At 40.0% G+C, this 4,818-nt stretch overlaps 1 non-coding gene across 1 annotated transcript; it reads left to right on the top strand.

Annotated features, from left to right (window-relative positions):
* Positions 1-359: 359 nt before the first annotated feature.
* LOC127076944 (small nucleolar RNA R71) lies at positions 360-466 on the top strand. Its single transcript, XR_007786951.1, has one exon. It is a non-coding gene; the product is annotated as a small nucleolar RNA R71 (small nucleolar RNA).
* The last annotated feature ends 4,352 nt before the right edge of the window (positions 467-4,818 follow it).

Genomic DNA, 4,818 nt, shown 5'->3' on the forward strand with positions numbered 1-4,818 from the left:
ATAGACTGCATTCTGCAGATTGGTGTCCTTTGGTTCCACAAATCTCACAATCCAACGAAACTACGGCTACAGTATTCAGGTTTATGCACATATGCTCGACTTTTAGGGCTAATGCGTCCATTTTAGCTTGCATCATGTCTATAGAGCTTAGTTCATGCACTCCTCCTTGGGCTTCCTTCTTCTCAACTATCGCTCGTTCGACTCCCCATGATTGATGGTTTTGAGCCATATCTTCGATGAGGGCACTAGCTTCAGGATAAGGTTTGTTCATAAGAGCACCGCCTGCGGCAGCGTCGATGCTCATCTTTGTGTTATAATGAAGTCCATTATAGAAGGTTTGAATGATTAACCAATTTTCTAAACCATGATGTGGGTATGCTCGTAATAACTCTTTATATCTCTCCCAAGCTTCGAACAACGATTCTCCTTGGTTTTGGGTAAATCTAGTTATATGGTTTCGAAGAACGGCGGTCTTACTCGGGGGAAAATATCTAGCAAAAAAAACTCTTCTAAGGTTATCCCAAGTCGTAATGGAATTGGGTGGAAGGGAATCTAACCATGATAGGGCTTTATCTCTGAGGGAAAAAGGAAATAATCTTAAACGTATTGCCTCAGGAGAAGCTCTATTGGTTTTAAAAGTATCTTCTAATTGAAGAAATATTTTTAAATGTTGGTTAGGGTTCTCGGTAGCGAGACCTGCGAATTGTCTCTGTTGCACTAGTTGCAACAGGGATGGTTTAAGTTTGAAATTATTAGTTGAGATGATTGGGTTTACTATACTAGAACTAGGTTCTTCATTAGATGGTTGAGCAAAATCTTTAAGAGGTCTTTGGTTTTGATCTTCGGCCATAGCTCTCTTAATTCTATGAAAGAATAAACGTGCGCGAGCGTAACGTTCAGGTTCCGCCAGAGGGTTTACTAAATTTAAACTTCCGGTGCTGCGAGTTCTTCGCATTGACCGGCGGGAAATAACCTAAGTCTAAACGATATAACAACAGGAAAATGAAATCTGACGAAATTGGTCCCCGGCAACGGCGCCAAAAGCTTGATACGGTGTTTTTCGCAAGTATACGAACGCGTCAGAGTAATATAAAAGATTGTCGAATCCACAGAGACCAAGTGTCAAGCTATCGTTATCTATTGTTATGGTGTTTATCAAAGGCAGTCAAAATAAGTGTTTTTTGGAGTGTGCAATGAAAAATAAAGTGTTGAATAAAGATTAATTAATAAAGACAGGGTCGAATGTAATTCACGTAATCAATGGATAATCCAAGTACTTGCTAATAGAGCTACTTATGGGAAATGTTTCCTACTTTGAAAAGAACTAATTTAACGGGAACTGTCGCTTTCGCGTATTCAGAACCGAGTTGTACTCCCTAATCAAACCCTCTTATTGTCACTTATAAAAAGGCGCGCATTGCGTTAGAGTAGTAAACCTATTTTTAAGAAATATAGTATCTTGACTAAGTTGAAAAGTATTATAACCTGGATTTCTTAACCAAAAGAGGTTCTTTACGAACAAGACTCTAAACTTATAAACGCGTTCGAAAATAGTTTTAAAATCTCTTTTCTTCTTAATGTTAAAAACTCCTAATGAACTAGACAAAACGCTTTCGCTGTTTTTGAAATAGTTAAAAACAATTAAGTTTAAATAGACGTTGGACGGCTTTCGATCTTACCCAACGGAATTGAAGTGCGGGAAAACTTAAGTTGAAAGTTAAAATAGCCCTTAAGTGTTTCTACGAACAATTGTACGGATTACCGGTTCAATTACGACTCTTACATTCTAACCTTATAAATTTAGTTAGACATGGTAAAGTAAAAGTGCATTAAAATAAATAAAAGTAGTGCGAGTGCAGAAAGTAAATAAAAGTAGTGCGAGTGCGGAAAGTAAATAAAAGTAGTGCGAGTGCGAGGAAATAAATAATTTAAAGCAAGTGCGAGGAAATAAATGAAAGTAAAGCGAGTGCAGGAAAATAAATGAAAGTAAAGCGAGTGCGGGAAAATAAATGAAAGTAAAGCGAGTGCGGGAAAATAAATAAGATAAAGCGAGTGCGGGAAAATAAATAAGATAAAGGCAAGTAATAAAAACCTGCTACAATCGGAGGGTTGAGTAAATTGCAATGCGGAAATGAAAATGGCGGCAGGATTAACTTCCTTCCAAAGTGCTCCAAACTCGATTACAGACTCTATCACAGACTTGATTACACAATTGTGGTAACACTCCAATGCGAAGCGATTACCACTATAAAATACTGAATATATGCCTAAGTGAAACAAATTTGCTTCTGAGTTTGCCTCTGTTCTAAGTTTGGATGAATGTAAAAGTGAATTCGCGTTTCTATTTATAAGCAAGTAAAAAGATGGAAATGACTTGGATGCCCTTCAACTTGAAAATAGGAGGGACCCATTTTTCCTCTTGTGGCGCCCGCCACAAGGCCATGGCGCCCGCCACAAGCACAATATGGGGCGCCTTAGTGGAAGTAGTGGGAAAACGTTGGAGTTGATGGAAGTTGAATTTGACACGTCATGGCAGGGTCTATGGCGCCAGCCATGGGGTAGGCCACAAGAACAAAATGCTGAATTTTAGGGTTTTTAGCCCTTTTTCACTCCTTTTCTCGATCGGGGCTCCGATTAAAGTAAAAACCTGAAAACAAAGGAAAACATAGAAATAACACAACAAAATGACAATAAAACAACTAGAATGCATGTGAAATCGGAGTCGAAAATACGTAAATTTCAGTGTTATCAGCATTTCTTGTATTGCTTTGACCTTTGCAGGATCAACCTCAATACCTCTCTCACTAACAATAAAGCCCAATAACTTGTCGGAACGGACTCCAAATGTACACTTGTTGGGATTCATACGGAGCTTATACCTCCTCAAACGCTGAAAAAGCCTTAACAAGTGCTCTACATGTTCAACTTTCGTTCTTGACTTTGCAATCATATCGTTAACATATACCTCGATCTCCTTGTGCATCATATCATGAAACAAAATGGTTATAGCTCGTTGATACGTGGCTCCGGCGTTCTTCAAACCGAAGGGCATCACTCGATAACAGAATGTTCCCTAAGGTGTGATGATTGTTGTCTTCTCCATATCCTCGGGTGCCATCTTAATTTGATTATATCCGGAAAATCCGTCCATAAATGAGAAGACATTGAATTTAGCTGTATCATCTACCAACATATCAATATGTGGTAGAGGGAAGTCATCTTTCGGGCTAGCTTTATTCAAGTCCCTATAGTCCACACACATTCGGACTTTTCCGTCTTTCTTAGGCACGGGCACAATATTGGCCACCCATTGAGGATATATAGAAGTCACCAGAAACCCTGCATCAATTTGCTTCTGAACCTCCTCTTTGATCTTTACTGCCATATCAGGATGAGTTCTTCTGAGCTTTTGCTTCACAGGCACGCACTCAGGCTTTAAAGGTAGAAAATGTTGCACAATATCTATATCTAGACCCGGCATGTCTTCATATGACTAGGCAAAGACGTCAACATATTCTCGTAGCAATTCAATCAACCCCTTCTTAACAGACTCTTCCAAGAGTGCCCCAATCTTCACTTCTCGCACACAATCTTCAGACCCCAAGTTGACTGTTTCCAGATTCTCAAGATGTGGCTGAATGATCTTCTCTTCATGCTCAAGTAGACGAGTAATCTCGTCAGGAATCTATTCAACATCATCTTCTTCCGCTTCAAATACAGGGAATTCAAAGTTGGGAGATGGTGTTGGGTCATTATGTTCAATGGGTTTGATCAACCTGCATAATGATTTTGGATATGAAAAGCTTTAGAATTCAAACAAGGCAAATCATTATGCAGATGAAAAGATTGGTTTTACTCTATTTTTAGGTTTTATGTGATCACCAATTTCATGCAAAAGCGAAAAGGGAAAATAATTGGAAAACAAACATTTAACATGAATCTATTGAATGAGAACATCATTGTATTTATGCGCTGACAATGTCATCACTCCTCCTTTTGGCATGGGAGGAGGGTTTTTAAACATAATGAACATTACTTTGACTTATGGATAACTGTTGGAATATCCACAGCGACCCAATTATTGCAGATTCCCCCAGGGATGACGAAGTTGCCAGGATCCTCTTCGTCCTCTTCCAAGATGGCAGCATCCTCTTCGCCTTGACTGGTGTGGATGAACCCTCCACTCTTGGACAACCCTTGCGTGTTGAAGACCCCTGATGAATAACCTATGCCAGCCCGAGACTTGTTGTCTTCTAGCTCAATCATCTTCCCTAAACCAGCGGTTGCACCACGCTCAATGGCCAACTTTGCATCTTTGTAGGAAGCAAATGAAGGAGTTCTCTTCTCAATAGGTTCAGCAATAAATTAATCTTGGAAAGGAGTTCCAACTTCATCCTCAGCATTTATATATGAGAAGGAAGATAAATGGCTAACCAGGAGAGCCTTTTCTCCCCCTACCACCACCAGCTTCTTATTCTTCACAAATTTCAATTTCTGGTGTAGGGTGGATGTCACGGCGCCTGCCTCGTGAATCCATGGTCTGCCTAAGAGACAGCTATACGATGGGTGAATGTGCATAACCTGGAAGGTAATCTGGAAATCACTTGGTCCGATCTTGATTGGGAGATCAACTTCCCCAATCACAGTTTTGCGAGACCCATCGAAAGCCTTTACAACTACTCCACTCTGCCTCATGGGAGGCCCTTGATATGATAGTTTTGAGAGAGTGGATTTTGGCAATACGTTTAATGATGACCCAGTGTCCACCAGCACATTGGATATGGCGTCGTCTTTGCAACCCATAGATATATGTAATGC

This window comes from Lathyrus oleraceus, chromosome 4 (assembly GCF_024323335.1).
Source record: "Lathyrus oleraceus cultivar Zhongwan6 chromosome 4, CAAS_Psat_ZW6_1.0, whole genome shotgun sequence".
Lineage (NCBI taxonomy): Eukaryota > Viridiplantae > Streptophyta > Magnoliopsida > Fabales > Fabaceae > Lathyrus > Lathyrus oleraceus.